Consider the following 23,680-nt stretch of genomic DNA (forward strand, 5'->3'; position numbering starts at 1 on the left):
ATGCTGGTAACACACCGATGTTCTAGTTGCTGCTCAGTAGCACATACCCTGATCAAAGACTTTTCAGTCTCATGTTCTGCAGGGAGGAGGGGCACAAGAAACCAGGAGGAACATGACCAAAAGTAGCCAAAGGGGTATTCCATCCCACAGCACGTCATGCCCAGGATAGAAACTGGGGGAAGTCACCTGGAAGGGACTGATTGCTGCTCATGTTGGGCTGGGTATTGATCAGCGGGTAGTGAGCAATTGTATTGGGCATCATAGAATCATAGAATCATAGAATCATAGAATAGTTAGGGTTGGAAAGGACCTTAAGATCATCTAGTTCCAACCCCCCTGCCATGGGCAGGGACACTTCACACTAAACCATGCTACCCAAGGCTTCATCCAACCTGGCCCTGAACACCACCAGGGATGGAGCATCCACAACCTCCCTGGGCAACCCATTCCAGTGCCTCATCACCAGGGCTGCTCTGAATCTCTTCTCTCCCCAACCTGTTGCTGTGCCTGGGATTGCTCTGACCCAGGTGTAGGACCTTGCACTTGGCATGGTTAAACTTCATAAGGTTGGCATCAGCCCACCTCACAAGCGTGTCAAGGTCCCTCTGGATGGCATCCCTTCCCTCCAGCTTATCAACTGAACCACACAGCTTGGTGTCATTGGCAAAATTGCTGAGGGCGCACTCAATCCCACTGTCCATGTCACTGACAAAGATGTTGAACAGGACTGGTCCCAACACAGATCCCTGAGGGACACCACTCATTACTGGTCTCCAGACGGACATTGAGCCATTGACCACAACTCTTTGTGTGTGGCCATCCAGCCAGTTCTTTATCCACCGAGTGGTCCACCTATCAAATTGATGTCTCTCCAATTTAGAGACAAGGATGTCATGTGGAACAGTGTCGAACGCTTTGCTCAAGTCCAGGTAGATGACATCAACTGCTCTACCCTTGTCCATCAGTTCTGTAGCCCCATCATAGAAGGCCACCAAATTGGTCAGGCAGGATTTCCCTTAGTGAAGCCATGCTGGCTGTCACCAAGCACCTCCTTGTTTTTCATGTGCCTTAGCATGCCTTCCAGGAGAATCTGCTCCAAGATTTTGCCAGGCACGGAGGTGAGACTGACTGGTCTGTAATGCCCCAGGTCATCCACTTTCCCCTTTTTCCAGTCGTCGGGAACTTCACCTAACTGCCAGGATTTTACAAATATGATGGACAGTGGCTTAGCAACTTCATTTACCAGCTCCTTCAGGACACACGGATGGATTTAGTCAGGTCCCATGGACTTCTGTACGTTTAGGTTTTTGAGATGATCTCAAACCAGATCCTCTCCTACAGTGGGCCTAGGGTCTTCATTCCCAGAGTCCCTGCGTCTGCCTTCCAAGACTTGGGTGGTGCAGTCAGAGCCTTTGCCAGTGAAGACTGAGGCAAAGAAGTCATTAAGAACCTCAGCCTTCTCCAAATCCAGGGTAGCCAGTTCTCCTGATGGCTTCCGGAGGGGGCCTACGTTGTCCCTAGTCTGTATTTTACTTGCTACGTACCTATAGAATCCCTTCCTGTTATTCTTAACATCCCTAGCCAAGTTTAATTCTAACTGGGCCTTAGCTTTCCTAACCTGGTCCCTAGCTTCCTGGACAACATCCCTGTATTCTTCCCAGGCCGCCTGTCCTTGCTTCCAGCTTTTATAAGCCTCTTTTTTCCTTCAAAGTTTCCTCAGCAGCTCCTTATCCATCCAAGGAGGTCTCCTGGCCCTCCTGCTGCACTTCCTTCTAGTTGGGATGCAACACTCCAGAGCTTGTAGCAGGTGATCCTTGAATATCAACCAACAGTCTTGGGCCCCCCTGCCCTCTAGGGATATATCCCATGGAACCTTACTAAGCAGGTTCCTGAAGAGGCCAAAGTCTGCTCCCTTGAAGTGCAGGGCAGTGAGCTTGCTGCACGCTCTTCTCACTGTCCTGAGGATCTCGAACTCAACCATCTCATGATTGCTGCAACCAAGGCTGCCCTGGAGCATCACATTTGCAATGAGCCTTTCTCTGTTGGTGAGCGCGAGGTCAAGCATGGCACCTCTCCTTGTCAGCTCCTCTATTACTTGCAGAAGGAAGTTGTCTTCCACACAGTCAAGGAACCTCCTGGAGTGCTTCTGCCGGGCCGTACAGTCGCTCCAACAGATGTCAGGGTGGTTGAAGTCCCACATGAGAACAAGGGCCTGCGAGCATGAGGCTTTTCCTATTTGTCTGTAGAGTGCTTCATCCAGTGCTTCACTTGTCTGTCTTGAGTTTTAGACCTCTATTTTTATCACCCTTTTCATTATTGTTGTTGTTACAGTATTTTACTGTATTTAAATTAGTAAACTCTTCTTATCTCAATCCATGTGTTTTACCTTTTTCCAGTTGTTCTTCCCATCCCACCAAGGGCGATGAGGGTGGTGGGGAGTGAGCAAGCAGCTGCATGGTACTTAGTGGCCAGCTGGGGTTAAAATGGACAGGAAAGTAGTGGAGTATCGAACAACAGAAGAAGTAAAATAACTGGCCTTAGTTTTACTGTATGTTTAAGAAGATAAGCAGAACAAGTTTATAAGGCTTAATACTGTAAAATATGATAAAGGCTTGATGTAGCAAAGGTTAGAAAAGATTTTGTATATAATTTTTTTCCTTTGTGTCTGATATATGCGTTCGTAATGAAGAAAGATTTCTTGTAAATAATAGAGATGGAATGTCAGGAATATGAATAATATTGATCCAGTCGAATAATTTTTCCGTATCTTTTCATAAATTTGCTATTCTGATCAAGTAGATCTCCATTCAACAGTTTTGAAATTACTTTTTATTTTATATTTTAATGCCAGCTACATCTAAAGGTATGTTAACTTGCACTACATCATTCAGCCACTGGCTATCCTGAACGCTAAAGAAGAGTAGATTAAGATTCGATATTAGGCAGAAGCTCTTCCCTGTGAGGGTGCTGAGGCGCTGACACAGGGTGCCCAGAGAAGCTGTAGCTGCCCCATCCCTGGTAGGCAGTGTTCAAGGCGAGGTTGGAAGGCGCTTGGAGCAACCTGCTCTAATGGACCACTCTGAAACACCCCCATAACACCCAGAAACACCCCTGAAACACCTCAAAAAAAAATCCAAATCACCCCCACAACACCCAGCGGACACCCTGAAACATCCCCAAAGCACCCAAAACACTATTGGGATCCCTCAAACTCATCATGTTCTTGTCCCTTTCCTGCCATGATGCCGTGACCTAAATCAAACCCTAATCCCTAACCTTAAACTCCATCCCTGACCAAAACCCCCGTTCCTGACCCTAACACTAACCCTCACATTTAATAATAATTTATAATTAAAATTATTGTAATAGAAATGCTTATTTATCTATATTACTATTATAAATCTTACACTCTAATATAAATGCTCTTCAGCCCGGTGAGCCCATGACACCTCAGGCCATAGAAGCTGGGGGGAGTCACCCAGAAGGGATGGGTCGCAATTAAAATGCAGAGAAAACAGAAACTCAACGCCCATTGCAGTGGAAAAAAATTGTTTATTGCAGTTTGCTGCAACGCTGCTGCCTGAGCAGAGGAGAAAAGAACATCCTTGAGGTAAAACAAACCTTACCCAGGTCCCATTAGCAAGAATAGAACTAAAAATGTCCGATCACAGAAGTTACTTATTTCTATGCATGACCCACACCTGCCAACTGACAGTGCGGCACTCCACTGTCTAGAATCAGCTCTAGAACCTGCAGGGGACTCCCCTGCAATGGCACAGGCTGGGGCTGCCTGGCTGGGAGTAGCCCATGGGAAAGGGCTGGGTGGGCAGGAGCTGGACAGGAGGCAGCGTGTGCCCTGGCAGCAAGGGACGGCAGCAGCATCCCAGGCTGTATGACCAGGAGCACAGCAGGAGAATAAGGGAAGGAATGCTCTGGAATACTCCATCCAGGTTTCACATCCCCAGTTCAGGAATGCTATTGGCAAGCAGGAGTGGGTTTAGCAACGGGCCTTCAGGACAGCCAGGGACTGAAGCAAGGTGCCTGTGGGGAGAGGCCGGGGGAGCTGGACAAGCCCAGTCCAGCACACAGAGCATTTCCCAGTCTGGAATATAAGAAATACTGGACCGAGTCCATGCAGCCAAAGAGATGTAGAGCAGCGCTGCTGAGCTGCAGCTAAGGGGTGTCCTAGGCAGAAGTAGGAAGGCAGCAGAGAACACCACAACCTCCTTGGATAGCGGATGCCCTGCTTTGTAATGACAGCAGTGACAAAGCCCCAGGCCCTGCCCACAGGGTTCCTGGGTGGGAAACCCAGGTCCCAGCATGACCATGCCACCTCAGCCAGCACAGAGCCTCTTCCCACATCCCTCCTCGCATGCAGCACCCGCTGCAGTGACCAAAAATCCAGGGCAAGAGCAAGGCCCAGTACTCACCTGACAACGAGCCCACGGCAATGTGTGCCAGCATCATGGGCAGCACCACATTCACTGTGTCTGTGGAGAAGAGAATCCACAGTGTCTGCACCCAGACTGAATTTAACCCCCACCCACCTCCTCCAAGCAAAACTCTGCTACCAAAACTTGGTGGTTTAGAGCCATTTCCCCCGTTTCTTTTCCTGGGCAGCAGGAGGAAACCCACACTCACTCTGAATGCAGAGCAGGAAGGTTTCATTCTGGCTGACTTCGTTGTGGAACACGCAAGTGCAGTAGCCAGTGTCACTGAATGAGGCTCTCAGAACGCATAGGGTGGTGCTCTCAAGCTGGATGTGGTCACTTCCCAGCAACAGCACTCTGCTTTTCTTCCACCATTACGAGTCTGCCTTCCCTTCCAGGACATTGCAAACCAGTTTCGTGTTGTCTCCTGCCTTCACTGATGAGTTGCCCACAATTTCTGGCTTGGAAAGTGGTTCTAGGAGAGATGCAGTGACTGTCAGTGTTCAAACCCACAGCTCCCCAGGTCCCAGACCCAGAGCACCTTCAAGCTCTCTGGCTGTGGAAGAGGGAGGTTTCTATCTCATCACTCACCCACAACATGCAGCTGGAACCAGCCCGTGGCCTCCAGCTTGGACCTGAAGCAGTACAGCCGGTCGTCCCCGTGCTGCAGCACCATCTGCAGCGAGAAGTCTGTTCTGTTGAACCTCACACAGTTCTCATAGGGGTGAGTGGTGGTCATGGCTCCATCGAAAGCATAACTGAGGATGGCTCCTTCCTGCTGGGCAGTTTTGTATTCCCAGATGACAGCTCTGCCGCCCTGCAGCGGTGGGACTGTCAGACGCACGGTGCAGCCCATGGCCGAGACGAGTCTCCCTGATGCCAGCCTAAGGTCAGCGGAGTAGCAGGGAGCGAGTGTGCGGCCTGCAGGAGAAAGGAGATGTCAGTGCAGAGCTCCTGAGGGGCAGCTCCTGTCATCCAGCAGTGCTGGGGACTTGAGGATATCACAGAAGCATGGAATGGTTTGGGTTGGGAGGAACCTTAAAGCTCATTCAGCTCCAACCCCTGCATGGGCAGGGACACCTTCCACTAGAGCAGGTTGCTCCAAGCCCTTGTGTCCAACCTGGCCTTGAACACTGCCATGGATGGGGCAGCCTCAGCTTTTCTGGGCACCCTGTGCCAGTGTTCCACCACCCTCACAGGGAAGAGCTTCTTCCCAAGATCTCGTCTCATCTCCCCTCTCTGTCAGATTAAAGCCGTTCTCTCTTCTCTTATCCCTATACACCCTTCAAAAGAATCACTCTTCAGCTTTCTTGTAGGCATCCCATTAGGTCCTGGAAGGCAAACTCATTGTCTAAATCATTGTCTGAATTATCATTTACATCATCTTCAAATCATTGTCAAACCACTGTTGAAATAAAATTCAATTCTTGCTTAATCACCATTGGATTCCCATGTGATTTTAATTCAGTCTCTGATTAATTACCACTGGTCATTAATAAGGCCCTTTCAGTTATCCACAGAAGGATGACTTCTCTGAACCATTCCCCTGTGAAGCACAACGAGGCACAGCTCCAAGTCCATTTCCCTTCAGGTGTGCAGCAGCAGATCCAGCAAGTGCCCCCATTCCCCACTGAGGGCCATGGCAGACGGAAGACGCACAGCACATCCAGGCTGGGTACAAACAGAGCAAAAGAGAAGGTTCACAAAAGCAGGACAGCTCCTGGCACAGGGACTATCCCAGCTCCAGGTCCAGCCTGCACTGGACACCCTGCGCCTCTTGCCCTTGGCGGCGGGGTCATAGCGGGGCCCTCTGTGACCCAGTCTGTGACACTCCCCGGCGTGGTCATGTCCCTTGCACTGCTCTTCCCTCCCCCTGCCCACATCCCTCCATCCCACAAGGGGGAAGAGGGACCCCGCAGCCGTCCCAAGGGAAACAGGGGAGTCACCCGGGAGGCCCAGATCGCTGCTCAGGTCTGCCTGGGTATCGGTCAGTGGGTGGTGAGCAATTGTATTCTCTCCCCTTGTCATTCCCCTTATCATTATTACTATTGGTGGTAGCAGCAGTGGTTTTGTGTTATACCTTAGTTACTGGACTGCTCTTATCTCAGCCCATGGGAGTTACATTCTTTTCCTTCTCCTCCCCATTCCTCTGGGAGCCAGGGCCAGGGGAAGAGGGAAGAGAGTGACTGAGTGTGGTTCTGAATTACCTGCTGGGCTTAAACCATGACAGCACCTTTAGCTAAAGTCCCCCTGTCCCAGTGGCACACTTGAAACCGCTGGTGTTATTAGGACACTGCTAGTGGTAAAGGCAAGAGAGACAGAGCTAAGGGGAAGATAAAATACATTCCTTGAGGGGTTTTAGAAGGCCACTCAAAGGAAAGATCTAGTCTCTGATGCAAACTGAACTGACATGCCCACACCATGTGGCAGGGCAAGCTCATGGCTGGAGCTGAGCTGGCATTGGAATTGGCTTCAAGTCCAGAGCCCTTCTAGCCCCAGCCAGACAATGCTGAATGCCTCTGCTCTGCCAGATGATCCCCAATGCGTGAGAAAGGTCTGATCCAGGATCTGTTTATGCCTTCTGAACAGCTCGTGATGTGTGAGCGCCTGTAAGCTTTCAATAGCTGAGCTAGTGGAGAGGCAAAGATGTGTTCCTTGGTCTCGCTCTGCTCAGCTTTGGGCCAAGGCAGGGGAGCAGGCCTGCTGTCCTGTGGCTGGTCACTCCACTAAGGTGGTCATGTGTTCTCAGAAGCCCCAACAGAAGGTGGGGATGCTCAAAGGCTGGTAGCTGCAAAGCAGAGGAGGAGAGGTGGGCAGGCTGCCTTACTTTTCCTGGGCAGTAGTCTGCTGGCCCTGGCTTCGCTGTTTTGTCTCCTCCAAGGCTGCTTTTGGTTCCATCATGTACATGGGAGCCCCTTCTTTATAGACGTCCAGCTCCATCCTGGGGAATGCAGCAGGACCTTGTGTCTGTAAGAGAGGCAGGGAGGTTGCTGGGCACACAAGTGTTCTGCTGACAGGCAGAGTGCTCAACAAAACAATCACACACTAGCTGTATAACATGCACAGTGGATTAAACAAGCACACTAAAGCAAACAAGCACAGTAAAGTGAACTGGGTAGATATTTCTATACAGTAAGTACAATAAAACAAATTGTGTACATGCATATAAGTATGGAGGACAATTAGCAATGCATCAAATCAATACTGCATAGAGAGAACAGAGATTAAGAAGAAACACATCACCAGTCACCACCGAACCATCCTCCAGGCCCACACTTCAGCTGGGAAGCCCTGTTGCAGCCAATGCCGAGAGTCTCAGGTAATTGGGAAAGTTTCTACATGGTGCATCCATCCATAGCTGAGGCCTCGGATTTGGCTACAAGAGGCTCCTGCTTTTATACCCTTAGAAACACAACGGGCTTTATGCCAGCTCTGTCACTGTTTACTCGTGGGGCCGTGCAGTTTCTCATCATCTCAGTGTTGGCTGCACTGAGAGCATTGGCCAGGCACCCCAGCCTGCCCAAGTGGGAAGTTCATAGAATAGCTGCACCTTCATGGTTTCCTGCCTCTTTCCGACAGATGAACATATGAACATACACATAAGCACTCTGCCATATACACTGTGACAAAACCATACCGTGTTATGTCTCTCAGTCATGAGAGGGAATCAACTCTCAGCTAGGTTCCCATCCGTTACACAGTCACAACCAGATCCAAGCAGAGGAACTGTATGCACATAGAGATGGAGATGCAAATGGAGATAAGAAAAATAATATAAAAGAATATTTTATTTTCACAAAATAATGGAAAACAACAAAAATTGTCTTCCTGACGTAGACACGCAAGTTTTCTACTGCAGCTGAAAATAATCTGAACAAAACAAAATTCTCTTGGAGCCAAGACTACCCATTTTCTAAGAGCCTTCTGAGCTTTCACAATGGCACACACAATCCTGACTTACAGAGGAGGAACGCAAAGATACGATTCTGTTTAGCTGGCCATTTGTGACGGAGGATCTGTGGCAGTACTGGGCTTGAATATCCCATGAGGGAGGGAATCTCTGCTTCTGCAACAGGAACACAGGGCTATGACTTCAGTTTTCCAGAGAAAAAGAATGTTGTGCTTCGATTTGATTAACCCTAGTGTGATTGATGGAAGAAGTCTGTATTTCAGGCAGCTTGCTTTCACAAGTCACACAGTGTTTATGGTGAAGACTTCTTGTGCCACATACCTGACAAATTACTTTGCCCTTTTAAATAGAGAAAGAATACATTTCACATAGTATCTGCAAACTATGAACAACACTAATAAGAAGAGGACTTGATCTTACAAAGTGCTGCGCTTATTCAGCCCTGCAGATACAAGAGATCCTTCAAGTCTGTGCTGTGGGCTTCCGGTTTTAGTTAGGCCATAGTGCCTGCCCATCACAGATCCAGGGATCTTGGTGACAATTCATTTTCAACTATGGTACAGTTACCTCAGGAGATCAGCATCAATACCTCCAGATGTTTGTATAGACTAGTGCCAGTTTGCTTAGTCACTGCACTCACACCAAACAGCAAGTCCAGAGTCTGCAAGGAAAACGATTCTTATGCCCCCGAGGGTGCCTGAGCACAGTCACAGTATCTCACAAGCGAGATTCCACCAGAGCTAAGAATAAAGAGCCTGCTATTTTGATGGTTGCCACCAAATAGTCCAGGACTGCCTTTGCACCTGCATCAGGACTGAAATGAAACACTCTATTTGGGGAAGTGTCTATAATTTACCAATTGTGGCCATGCAGTATCAGTTTGCTCCTTCTCACACCCTTTCCCCTGACCAGAGGGGTTGAGGATGGCCCCTACCTGTGGGTCCCCATACCCTTGGGTAGGGAGTATTCTGGAGGGTAGATTTTGGCTAGTTAAGCCCACCAGCACTTTTGGATCACTGACAAATGCTGCACTTGAGCATTTTGGGCATCTCCCCACTGCTCCAGTCCTGCCAGCCCATCTATGCTAAGCACTTACAATCAGCTGAGGGAAGCAGAGTAATGAGGACATATTTAATAAACTTAAAATACTCAGTAATACTAAGGCCATAAATGACAGAATCACAGAATATCTCCCTACTGAACACAAGTGCACATGTTCCTGTCTTTCACACTGCTACCTCCTGTGCTCTTCAAGATGCCTTCCTGAGCTTACGTGGTTGTAGTGGTTTGAGCCCAGCTGGCAACCCAGAAAAACCACGTAGCCGTTCGCTCACTGCCTCCCTTCTTCTTCCTCCCCCTAGCTCCAGAGGGATGGGGAGAAATCAAAAGAATATAACTCCCACGGGTTGAGATAAGAGCAGTCCAGTAACTAAGGTATAACACAAAACCACTACTGCTACCACCAGTAGTAATAATGATAAGGGAAATAACAAGGGAAGAGAATACAACAACTCATCACCTGCTGACCAATACCCAGCCCAACCCGAGCACTGATCTAGCCCTTCCAGGTAACTGCCCCCAGTTTATATACTGGGCATGACGTGCTGTGGTATGAAATACCTCTTTGGCTGGTTTGGGTCAGGTGTCCTGTCTCTGCTTCCTCCTGGCTTCCTCTCCTCCCTGGCAGAGCATGAGACTCAGAAAGAACTTGGTCAGAGTAAACATTACTGAGCAAGAATCAAAAACATTGGTGTTATCAGTGTTGTTCCCAGACCGAAAGTCAGAAACACAGCACTGCATCAGCTACTAACAAGGAGAAAAATGACTGCTACTGCTGAACCCAGGACAATGGTTTACCTTTAATGCTTATTTCTATTCAAGGTGGTTTGAATCCTACTAAACATTAAAGCTGTCATAATGTAATTAGAGAAACCCAAGCTGGATCAAACTATTTTTAATGAAGGTGACTTCATTAAAAGTCACATTTTCTAACATGACCTGTTTCTAACATAACCTGTTAGAGAATAACATAACCTGTTAGAAACATGCATGCCAGGAGGTAAATTGCTCTTTTGTTAGATTTAACATTAGATTTAAATTTCTCAATTACCTTTAGCAGATGTTGGTTTGGGGCTGCAGCTGTGGAGCTACTGGTGACTCACATCCAATACAAGTGGGTGTATTCACTGGCAGCAGATGTCTGCATTCAAGAAATGGTGCCATCTAAAGGAAAAGCCACATCACATCATTAAGGTTATCAAGAGGTTTTCAGTATTTTCCTGGTTAGAGGCTGCAGCAACAAAGTCACTAGAAACATAAGAGCTGATAGCCACAGCTGCTGGTACTGATCCTTACAGATCAAAGGCTATCAAGAAAATATGAAGACAACTGGAAAGAGAGACTTTACTGACAACTAAAACTAGGCCAGAAAGGCACTAAGTTAGTTTTCAGTAAAATTAAAAAGCCAGAGAGAAGACAATTAGAGGCATCACTGTAAAAACTTTGCTATGACACAAGCAGTATTTACTAACTAACTGCACTAGTTAGCGCTGGAACAAGATGCATATGCAGGTCCTGAAGATGAGGAAGTTGTTGTTGCAGCATGAAGGGAAGCCTGAATTTGGTAATGTTTCCTGACACTGGCAAATAAAAAACAATGTACTTTTCTAGTCTTACCCTTACTAACATATATGGCACTTGAAGGAATCTATGGCTCGTTTTGCCCATCATTTAAGAATTACATCCAGTGCTAAAGGTACTGAACAAAATCACAGAATCCCAGAATCCCAGACTGGTTTGGGTTGGGAGGGACCTTAAAGCTCATCCAGTTCCAACCCCTGCCATGGGCAGGGACACCTTCCACTAGAGCAGCTTGCTCCAAGCCCCTGTGTCCAACTTGGCCTTGAACACTGCCAGGGATGGGGCAGCCACAGCTTCTCTGGGCACCCTGTGCCAGCGCCTCAGCACCCTCACAGGGAAGAGCTTCTGCCTAAGAGCTCATCTCAATCTCCCCTCTGTCAGGTTAAAGCCATTCCCCTTGGCCTGTCCCTGCAGGCCCTTGCCCAAAGCCTCTCTCCAGGTTTCTTGTAGCCCTTTTAGGCACTGGATCTGCTCTAAGGTTTCCCCTTAAGGAGCCTTCTGTTCTCCAGGCTGAACCAGCCCAGCTCTCTCAGCCTTGGATGCTTATCTCCTGGGCTGTGGGTGAAGGCCAGTGACCCACACAGGATGTGAATGAGAAATTAATCAAATATACTATACTTTCACGCACTGTTTTTTGCAGGCAAAGCAAAATGCAACAGCTTAAGAACTTGATCTTGGAAGCAATCAAGACTGCTACCATGTATGAAATAACTCACATGTCAGTAGTATTGTTTGAATGCATGAAACGAAGTGCAAGTAGAGTTGATGCATCAAAACATGTTGGTTAATTTTCTAAGTTAAGTTCCTTAATGAAACGTGCCCTCATATAAACCATCATGAAATGCAAACAAAAGTCTCAAAGCTCAAAGTTTCACATGAACACGTAAGTTATATATATATAAAATATAATATATATAATTATATATAAATATATAATTAAAATATCTATTATAATAATAGAAATGCTATATATCTGTATTACTATTATAAATCATACACTCTAATAGAAATGCTTTTCAGTCAGGTGGGCCCTCAGGCCATAGAAGCAGGAGGAGTCACCCAGAAGGGATGGGTCACTGCTTGGGTCAGCCTGGGTGTCACTCAGTGGGTGCTGAGCAATTGTATTGGGCATCACTGCTGCTTTTGCTGTTTTCTTTCCTCTTTTGGTTCCATCTCTCTCCCTTGTTGTTTCCATTCTTATTAATCATAATCATGCTAATATTACATTGTGCTTGATTTCAGTTCCTGACCTGTTCTCATCTCCACCCGTGGGTTTCACACTGTTCCCATTCTCCTCCCCATCCCACCCAGGTGCTGAGCAAGCAGCTGGTGGTGCTGAGTTCGCGGCTGGGTTTCAACACTGACCCTGGCACCAGGGGCTGGACGTTTGCACTCTTGGAGCTGGGCTCTTTGTATGGGCACGCAGCTGGAAGCAGCATTCTTTGGCTCAGGAAGCGCAGCTCCCGAGTGTTGCTGGGGCTGGGGCAGTGCTTGCCAAGGGCAGCAGAAGCTCCGCAACAGCTCCTGTCCTGGCCCTGTTGCTGGGGGAGCAGAGGGGCTCCCGTGGGCATTGCCGCAGTCAGAATTGCGCAGGTGTGCCCAGAGCCCACCAGCTCCTTCCCACCTTGCGCAATGCCCAGTGGGTTCTGGGCTGTGCCTGTGCCTGCTAGGGCCTTTGTCACCTTCCAGGAACTTCCAGCACTGGGATTCAGTGCTGCCAAAATTAATTGCTATACTTTAACTGCACAGTAGCTTAAGACAGGAAACAGGTACCCAGCTGAATGCAGAACTTCAGTATTTCCTGATCCCATTACAAAAATCCTAAATCCTGACTCCTGAGAACCACAACATCAACAGAGAGGGCAGAAAACTACAAGCAAGTGCCCACAGATAAACTCAGAGCTAACTCCATGTGCTCTAACAGAGCCCTACTTCTGAGGCCTATGAGACCTTAGCCTATTCACAATGAAATCCAAGGGTGTGTTAAGTCCATTTCTCTTTTCTTATATTCCCATTAAAACAAACCCAAACCAAACTCAAACCAGAACTAAGAGTTGGCACTGGATAAACCAGGAATCACTGTGAATAAAGCCTACCCAGATTTCAGAAAACACAAAATTAAGAGGCCTCCCAACTCTCACATCCTGCTCTGCTTTTCTCTGTACTCAGAGCTGAAAAGAAGAGCCTTGGACTACACCACATTACAATGTCTGGTCATGGAGTTCTCCTTTTCTCTCTGCAGATTTATGCATGTCCAGACAAAAGGTTGATTGGAGCCATAAGGATCCAGTCTTTCCTAAGTTAAAGCCCCAGTCAAAACAACACCACTCCTCTACCACTAGCATAAATCTCTCTGGAGACAATCCAATGACAGAGCAAAGCTGGCAGCTGTAGGTCTTAGGCTGCTATTATCAGTGTCTCACACTTTGCACACACCTCCTTGCACCAAGGATACATGGTGCCGCTAACAGCATATGTACTCTTAGGCAGGGAGCTGGGAGATAAGAAATGTCTTACTGCAAAAGAGAAAGCTCTTAAAAGCACAATCTCAGTAACAGAGAACTGGCGTTCTTTATACTACCTGTATGGCTCAACAAATCGAGTGTTGTACTTCAACCCCAACTTCCTGCCTTTGGTAGTGCAAGATGAAGCTCAAGAAGAGTAGAATCCAGAGATCGTTTAATAAAATTCAAAATATATTCCCAAAACTCAGTCAAACGCACCTATTGCCTTCCAGCAAGAGTGCAATGGCGATCCAGATACGATTCCTTAGGAAGATCAGCATCAGTCTCAGAATCCAGACCCAGATAGTCAGAGGTGATTTGCAATTGTGATCCCAAGTACTATCAGCACCCCTAGCCATCAGACCTGCACAGTGACCCCTGTGGTGCTCAGAGCCACAGACTTTCTTCAGAACAAAGCTTTTGTTACACACATTTCAGCACCTATTTTTGATATGGTTCTCCATGAAGGAATACACAGGCAGGTTCCTTTGAAGTTGGTTGTCCCAAGCACTGTGAAAAAGGAAAGCAACGTCAGTTTGTGATGAGTTCTAGACTAGGACTAAGAGAACCTACATTTTCTTCAAGGACATTTAACTGATTCGCTGGGTGATTCTGGAAAAGTAATTTAATTCCTGAGTATCTCAATTCACCCATCCGAAAGTGACACTGACCTCTGGATAAACTCTACATTGGCTGCTAAGAATCAGGCAGGGGAGTTACAAGGAAAGACTTAACAAAATCCTAATATTCTCTAGGGCCAGCATGCTAAAAAGCTCTGCCTCAACAATATGTAAAGGTGCCCCTGAGCTCAATGATCCAACACAGTTACATGAAGACACAAAGCAGAGAAAGCAGATTTAAGCAGTAAACTACTGCTCTATTAATTTAGCTACCAATAGGGAGAGGCAGTGTTTCAGGTTATGTGCCATTCATCATCAGCTAGTGTCTGTGTGCCTGCTAATAGAGCAGTAACAGCAGTGCAAGTAGTATTTGACAGTTATTTGCTCTCTCTTGTGCCCCTCCTTCCCTTGGGAGGGACGCAAATGCTACAGGCTGTCTTGCTGCAGTAGGATTGTTTCTCTTACTGCCCTTGTAAGAGAAAGCACTGAAGCACTTCTGAAAAGCAGAAGCAATGACATTTGTGATGGTTTGTCTCAGGTCAGCATCCAAGAAAATTCAGGGACCTGAATGTAAACAGATCTACAAAAGATGCACAGAGTTATTTATCTCAGTTCTGGGGCCTTGAGGGCCCTTGAGGAGGGGGCATAAACAGACTGAGAGAAAAATGCCCCTCTTTATCTTCATCAGGACTTAGTTATTGCCTTCTGCTTCCCCATTGTGAAGACTGAACACACAGGAAGTAGAATGCTAGCAACACAAGTGTTTCTCACTCTCATCACTAGTGCGATTGCATTATGGCCCCTTACACATATACTAGTAGCCTTGCAGAAAAAGTAGATTTTTGTACTATACAAAGAAAGAGAATTATGCTTACTTCTATGAGCAACATATGCAGCGGAGGAGATTTACCAAGGCAGAAACTGTAGCAAGACAGCAACTGAATCTCCTGAACATTCATTAACAGATACCAAGTTTAAAGGACACTTACTAAATGCTAACCATGTTTGCCACAGCTGCAGGTGCACTTTGAAGTCTCTCTGGAACCCAATGTGATAAACAGTGAGGTCAGATCCAGGTATTCCTTTAAGATGGTCATAACAACGCCAGGTGCCTGTTAAAAAACAATCAAGATCAAATGAGTGTTTCTGAAGAGTGCAAAGACAAGGTTGGGGTTGTTCTAAATCTTTGACAAATGAAATGTTTTCGCCCCAGCACGACAGGTAAGCAAAACCCAAACACCCATTACCGCGAGACTAGCCAGCTATAACATCACATCTGCAGAAAAGCAAAATCAGTACAAGTGAATACGGACTAAGCACACTGGGGATAGATAGTTCAGGTTGCTGCATCTGGTGCTAAGTATCAGCACAGCTGGATTCTTATTAAATTTCACTGCCATTTAAGCCCTTCTCATTTAACTGTGTCTAAACCCAGGCACTAGCTCTCTCAACTACGGCATTTAACTAATGTAATCACTTACTTTCCTTGCCCAAAATTAAGCAATAAGGAAAAATAGCCTCAGAGGCTGGAGGATTACACCTACCATAACCTATAATTCCAATCAATCACACCCAAGATGAAAATCCAGAAGAGAACCCCACCTGTGAAGCTCAATAACACAAGGAAGAGCAGACTCACTGCAATGAACAGCCGACTAGAAAGATAAGAAAAAAACACAGGGAGAACAAGTGTGAGAATCTTTCTTGCATGCCTCTTACTCCAAATGAGGGTCACTTCATCTCATGTAGGAAAATGTTTTGCAAAACTGTATTTCAAAATCTTTCTTATGAAATATTTCCTCATGGCTCTCTGCTGTTAGAGACAGACAGATTATATATGATGATCACAAAGGACACAGCCAGAAATGTTTGCGCACACCAAGTTCTCAGGGTGTCTGAATGGGACCAGTGCAGGTCTAGTTTGGTCATTTACATTGGCTGACCAACTCATCGCCTTTTCCACGCCATGGCCTAGTCTACAGCACAGAAAGTTAAACAGGAGAAGCATCTGTGTGGGGGGAGGTATGTCCTGGTTTATCTCCTCCATTTATGTCCTCCCTTTAAAATCCCTGTTTGCAAAGAAACAATATTAGGAAAGAAACATTTGAAGAGCTTTCCTAGAAAAAAAGAATTCATTTCAGGAGGAAAACCAGTGATTACTTCTACCCATTGGAGAAGAAACTGATCAGGGCACAGTGATGCATAAAAAGAACCTCTTAAGAGCCATCAGTGAGACCCCTAGGAAGGACATCTACAGTGCCTTTATCAAGTCTGTGGTAAGGGAACATTTGCTTCCATTTCACTCCCAGAAAACAAGTCAGAAAGGAAAGAATGACTGCAAAAGGCCTTTTTACTCAGCTGGGCCTTTGAAAGCAATGTGAATAAAGCAATGCAAATAAAGCAGTGTGAGCAATGGTTCCATCCAACAAAGATCCAGCTCAGACGCTTCACAGAACATTTCATTTCTCTAGAATTCTGAGGTGTTAAATCAGAATTTTGTATTAGAACAGACTCAAAAGAAATGAAACCCTCTTCTCGCCTGTGGTCAGGAACTTCTCTTCTGAACGTTCCCAGTTTATTTAGCCAGTGACTAAAGATAAAAAAATGGTTCAGCCTGACCACAAACAATCAAAACCAGATGTTTTGGGCAAACTAAGCCAGACGGGCAGAGGGACAAGAAAAAGAACATCAGTTTATGTAGTTAAACCTTTGGAAACTAGTCTTAAGCCCTAGCCCTTGAAAGGCTTCCCAGCATGATGTGTTTTCCCTTTCTGAATGGCTTGTTTGAAATTCAGAATGTATTCCTCAAAAAAAAAGCTGTCATTTTGGAGTTCCTGACTCTGTTCTTTAAAGCAGTTACGTTACCTTTATCTACAGTTAGCTTCAAATTTACATGAGTCCTAGTAACACCAAAACTGAATGAATACATGGTAACAAGTGACCTTAATAGAGTGGTTCCCTTAAACTGAGCCTTGAAAGCAGCAGTTCTTTGGGAGTAAGATAAAAAGAACAGAGCAATTCCATATTCCATTTTTAATCCCGCCTCCTTTCACCATCAGGCCTTCACTGTCATCACCCAAACTCTGGCACTTTAATATGTTTACCCAGAAATCATTGGATGCATGCTGTCATTATTGGTGAAAAGTGTGAGGAAAATTCTATCCAACTGCTTTAAAAGTAACAACAATTCCTTATAAAAGTATCCTATTTGAAATGTGGAAACTGGCTTCAGTATTGAGAAACTCTCTTCACAAAATGGTCAATTCTCTCTACAGCCCATCTGTTGAGCAGTATCTCCTTTGAAAGAGTCTGCACTATAAGTCTGATTTCAGTAAGGGATCTAAAGAGAACAGCCATTTATGCACATATACTTACATGCTTGCTTCAGCAAAATAGCTACTTCTTTTGGTTTGGTGCTGCATTTTTACTAATTGCTCATTATTGAGTAATAATTGCAAGATACAAGCTAACTCTGTTCAGTATTTTTTGTTCTTTAAGTTGCTTTGCCTGCTGCACTGGATTTATGGAGTTAGATTGGATATATGTATTATAATGAGTTTAACTACATATTGCTAGTATCAGGTTGGAAATTGGGTTGTGTTTTATATAGATACTAATGACATTTAGCAACAGCAATTGGTTTCAAAGTCTCTTAATTAAGATTTTTTAGTTTCGGAATTACCATGCTGATGGGTCCTGCCTGGTAGGATATTAAAAAGCTACTCCAGACCATACTGTATGCATGTATGCTGTGCTATCCTTACCTCATGTAGAGATCCATGACAACATTACAGCAGAGTTTAAAAGTAGGTTTGGTAACAAACACATATGCAATCTATTTTTCAATTCCCTACACACTCCAAAGTGAGTCTGGAAAAACATAAAAATACCCATTAGAATCTTACATTAAAATCCAGTATCAAGAAATGGCACAGTCTTCAAAACTTCTTTCTCCAACTGATCTGGTATCTAGGACATTATTGCTGCTGCTGAGAAAAGACAAACCAGAGCAAAGGTTGCTTTAGATAGAAAAGCAAAATGTATTTAAACAACACATAGGCACAGTGAAGGAATCTGAAATATCTTTGCTAGTGGTGAGTATATCACTATCCTCCAACTCCAGTTCCATGACCAAGCCAACATCAACCACCGTTACTCCAAATCAAAACAACTGCAAAAATGTCCATATGGCTCCTGAAAAAAGCTTTATAAAAGGAGTTTCATGAGTATTCACCCTTGCCAGATAGAAATGACCATTATGTCACAAGTGCATACTATTCAGATCTGCAGTGCACCAAGAGCCAAACAGTTGTCACTCCTGAACTGCTAATAGCAGAGAAGCAGAAAACAGCTCAGTGAAGTAAAAGGAGGACTTCTTGGAGTTATTTTCCTGTCCCGCAAAGTGCTTGCCATATTAATGTTTTCCTAAGAAGAAATGAATACTCTTCTTATCAAAGGATAAACAATGTAGTTGCAGATGCCAGAAGAAGAAAACTTCCTAAGGTGCAAGTATTAGCACTGCTGGTAAGGTGCTAGAATGTGGTAGCCTCAGATCAAGACGTAAGAAAAGGTACCCCTGCACTCCAGACAGGCTGGAAAAGGGAGGCTATTGTAGCTATTTTTTCTGATCCTGGCTGCTACCCAGGACTGGAGATGCTTGCTGTCCATCTGCAAGGGAGGTGCTGTCTGGCATCAGAGCCCAGGATGCTGCCTTTTGACCTTTAGACATGTGCTAAACACAGGAGCATGCTGATGAGGTGAGATGCCAAAGTACTAGGACAGACCACGGTAGTAGAAAGGCTGCTGTAGAAAGGAAGAGATGAGGCCATTATTGGCTGGCCCAAGTCCTGCTGCATGAGGACTTCAATTTGAACCTCCTTTAACTTCCCTTGGTACTAATTTTTGCTAGGAAAACCAAGCAGAATGTTTTAAAAACTGACAGTAATTCTGAGGCACACTAAAGCTTTTCGCTCCTTGCTCACTTCTAGATACCACAGTGCTGGTTTTCCCTACTGGTACTTTGCAAGTGCTCAGGCACAGAAACCATCTACCAGCAAGTCTTGTCTGGGTACCCTCAGCCATTTGCTACAACAGATTCTGATCTTTTTTTTTTTTTTCAATTCCTAAATTATTTCACAGTCTCAGAATCCAACACGCAAGCACTTAAGAAGGGTAAAACCTACTTTGCAGCTTCCCTGAGATCAGTTACATTTCTTGTTTTCCCTCTTCCATCTTTGAACGTAGTCTGATTTGCCACAGTTAGCACACCACTCTTCTTGGAGAAGCCTGGGAAGCATCTCTTAAGAACTACTCAAAAAATCCAAAAGCAAGCAGAAATGTTACACCTCATGTCAAGCTTCACTTTTGTCGCTTGTCTTTTGTGACATATTTAAACAATTTCAGAGTCAAGGTCAATTGCTTTTCAGCTGATTATCTAATGGAATGTTGACTTTGAGAACTCTTGCAAGAGCCATTCTATTCAAAATTGGGATCTTTTTGTCCCAGCTCAGGCACGGTGAGATCACCGCTTTCAACTGGAGATTCTAGGTGCTCCCAAATAACAACAGTAGTATCTGTAGCAGTTCAAGAACTTTAATAAATGCAGAACTTACTCTCTGTCAGTATCTGAGCAGCCTGCAGAAACTGCAGCTTCTTCTTCATGAAGGGTATTATCAGCCAAACCAATACATTGTACATTACTTACAGCAAGTGTCAGTTCCTCGTATGCCAGGTGAGCTCCAGCACCAGCCACTATCACTAGACATTCTTGGAGAGGAAGCAATGGAAAAAAGACAGAAACTATTGGTTAGACAGAGGGAGGAAGAAATTATAAAAGAGACAAGGGCAGATGTTCACATACTCATTTATGTTGCCCTGCTCTTTGCTGCACCAAGTCCTTGTTTTCATTTCAAAGGGAAGAGCAGGTCAGTCCTCCTACACAGCTGTACCTCACCTTTATCTACCGGTTCTGCACTTTCCGGATCAGGTTCCAATAAGCACTGATGCCTGGGCTCAATATTCAGCCTGCAATATCTATCCCCCCAGTTATTCTCAGGAAATAATTAACTAACATGTCTCTTTTCCTCCCTCTCTGATCTTCACCTCTAGCTTGTAGTTTCTCGCTACTCGTGTGGTGAGGGACGGAAGCACTAGTTCCCTCCGAACTAGGGCTGAGACATAGAGCATTCACGGAATGCGGGTCATCAACGATTTATTGCGCAGTTAGAATTCCTTATATTTGCCGCACAAGCACCTCCCCAGGGTCAGCTGGTTCCTGTCCCTCCTAGCAGCTTCCCGTCCATGCACCAATCCCTACATCTCCCCCGCCTCAAGACTAGAAAACTCAGGGTTTTAACAGCTATTCCAGATAAGCAACTTATAACTCTAATTAACTAAGTAAGAAAGGTTTGTGCCACTAAGTATTCACACACAGTGCATATTACATAATCAAACAAGAAGGAAACAAACATCCTAATACTAATAAACACAGAGCGTCAGCCTAAAGGGACCTAGACGCAGGTGTTTCCAGCCTGAGTGATGTCGTATTCAATGGCCGGCTACAAAGTTCGTAAGGCACATCGTGACTGGATCCGTGAGTGAAGTCATCTGGACACACAAGGGCCACGGATGTCATTTCACACCTCTTTCCATCACTCTGTCCCAGATACAGCTGAGCGCCAATCACCACCTGTGAAATATAGCTCAAATACAAACTTACAGACACAACTACAAATACGGTAATAACCATTTTGCCGGTACCCAGCGTAGCCCAGTCTCACCCTCCACACAGGCATAGCCTCGCCCGTGAGCATGTAGGGCAAATGGACCTATCTTACCCTTTTCCAGATCTTTCACCCGTACCTGTGGATACGGGGGTTTGTCTAGAGGTGGAGCAAAGTGCGAGCTCATCGGGGATTGTTCACATGATCCACGCGAGAATTGATTTAAACTAGTCAGAGCAGAAAGTAAAAGTCAGCGCACACGGACTGCAGGAGCTCCTGTGGGTACGGTCTCCCCCGCCTCAAGACACCTGAGGCGAGCTTTCAGAGTCCGGTGCGCGAGTTCGACGATAGCTTGGCCAGTGCTGTTATGAGGACAACCGGTCTTATGTTCAATGCCCCACTGTCATAAAAATGAAGCCACCAGTTGACTTGAATATGCTGGGCCTTTGTCTGTCTTGATCTGCCTAGGGACTCCCAAAATCGCCATGACGTCGCACCAATGCAAAATGGCCGCCTTAGCGTCTTGCTTGCGTTGCGCCATAGCCAAGATGACACTGCTACAGGTATCAACCGTGACATGTAAATAGCGCATAAAAACTGGAGCGTAACAGTCAGGGACTGGCAGACCTTGTGCAACACGGTCTGCACTATTGTTACCTTCAGTCAGGAGTCCAGGGATGTGCAAATGACTATTACAGTGATTTGGGCAAATTTCAGTAGCTCGCTCAGACAAAGCCTGAAAAAGGACTTGCGCACACTCCGTCGTAGCCTCAATGGCTAATGGGGTCCGCAGATCACTGTCGTAGCACAGTAGCTACAGTAGCTACAGTATATGCTTCCAGAAATTGAACTGCTATTGGCTAGACGTAACCAATATAGATTGTGACTGGCTCAGAAGCGCAGTCCACACTTTTTGAAGCAGATAACAAGCTAGCTAAAATTATCCATTCGCTACCTTTCTCACATAACTTGCAGTTTCACCATCCCGCTCCCACATCTTGTTAGCCTTGAGCAAATGCCAAGTTCCTTATTCTACTGCATGTAACTGTCCTTTAGTAACCTAAGGCTAGGCCTCACAGCCTGAGTAACTTGAGTTCAGGCCTTGCAACTTAACTCAGAGTCTGGCTAAGACTAAACAGCTGGGATTGCTCACATGTCCATTGTTCAGCTGTATTCTTCATAACCACCATCTCCTAAGGCTGATATCTGAGTTGGTCACGAAATGTCCACCGTCCCTCAGCCACTCCACAATTCTCTCTTTTTGGCTTTGAGCAAACCAGACGGATGTTACATTTTTCTTAACCATAGATATCACACACCACAACATATAACTTGCTACTAATACAAATAAAACTAACACACATAATATAGTTACTCCATCCATCATCTTTCGTTAGCCATTTAACCCTCTCTTTCAATTGTTGTATACTCTTATAAATTGATTCCAAATGATCTGACAAATTCATGCAGCACATTCCTCTCAAATTCAGCACAACCATGCCCCTGTGCCAACAATAAAAAAGTCGATTGCTGCCCTATTTGTAAGGTGGCATGACAAACACTATCAACATCAGTCAAAAGCCCACTTAGTGCAAGCACAGTAGCATTTGTCAGTTCCTTCTTATCTTGCTGTGATTCCTTCAGCTTTTGTTGTCCCTTGGTTCATGTCCGACTCCACGTAGGCACTTGCTGATCTGGGTACATGGCCGTTCTTTGCCAGAAAGTCATCCACATCTCCGCCTTTTTCTTTCTATACAAGCCAAACACGCTTTGTAGCACTCATTATCATTCGTTGGATACATTAAAAATACACAGCAACAAAATCAAAATCGTTAAAATGACAATAAACACCATTAGTCCACCTTTTACTAGAGCAACCAGCCAACCTGTCAGTCCCCATTCACCTAACAAATTGTCCAGCCAAAAGGCTTGCCCATCCTCATACACCATGTGTAAGATCTTAGCATGTTTCCATATTTCTTCAACATAGGTCAATCACAGGCTGCTGGGTCTGCCCTTTTTTCTCCTTGATGTCTCTCTGATAACAGGGGAGGCCATCCCCTCACATCAAGGTCTGGCACGGCATGTGTCCCCACCGCTCCACACCTGCTGGGTTGCAGCCAACAGCAGAGCTAAAGGTTCTTCTTGGTGGCAAACACAGAGGCCAACCCAGTCTTGCCCTTGACTGTGGCAGCAGGCATTTGGTCAACCTCAGTTCTTGTACCTCATTGTCAGTGCAGAGTTTCACCTGCTTCATCCAGTTAACAAGTTGCTACTGTGGCAAAGCACACACAGATTGACATTACCAGAGTAACTATTACAGGTTACAACAGCATGTTGAAAATGCTGATGGCAGCAAGAAACTAGCCAAAGAATTTTCTTACCAGTGGAGTTCTTCCACCCTCTTAATTTGTTCCATTACCTGGTTTATAACACTACCATCATATTAGAATCTTTCTAGCTTTTGCCTTAGCATTTTCTAGGAACTGCTGAAAATTTGCATGCTCTAACATCTTTTACAAGTAACAAGTCCACACAATACAAGGTATAGTTTCTCATTAGCAACTGGCTAGTAAATACAAGTGGGTTTTATACACAAAATCACAGCCTCTAATAACAGCTACGTTACAAGCACACATATTCAAGTTGTTACTTTTCAGTTGCCCTCAAAGTGATGTCCTGTAATCATTTATTTTTCTCCTCCTCTATCTCATTCTGCTCGGGATATTCACTGTCAACTCCTGTAGCTGAGGCATCGGGTTCCTCCACTTGTCTGTCCAGCTCATGGCAAGGCTTTGCAAACTTTGCAGGCAGCTGCCATGGACCTGTAGGTAGGAGAACACAAACATACCCC

General features: G+C 45.5%; 1 long non-coding RNA gene across 1 annotated transcript; it reads right to left on the reverse strand.

The window, feature by feature from the left end:
* Positions 1–15,093: 15,093 nt before the first annotated feature.
* LOC308224459 lies at positions 15,094–19,359 on the reverse strand. Its single transcript, XR_013957479.1, has 4 exons — positions 19,288–19,359; positions 18,010–18,093; positions 15,707–15,759; positions 15,094–15,216 (listed from the first exon to the last, which is right to left on the reverse strand). It is a non-coding gene; the product is annotated as an uncharacterized lncRNA (long non-coding RNA).
* Positions 19,360–23,680: the final 4,321 nt, after the last annotated feature.

The sequence above is a fragment of the Psittacula echo genome (assembly GCF_963264785.1).
Source record: "Psittacula echo genome assembly, chromosome: 8".
NCBI classification, from domain to species: domain Eukaryota; kingdom Metazoa; phylum Chordata; class Aves; order Psittaciformes; family Psittacidae; genus Psittacula; species Psittacula echo.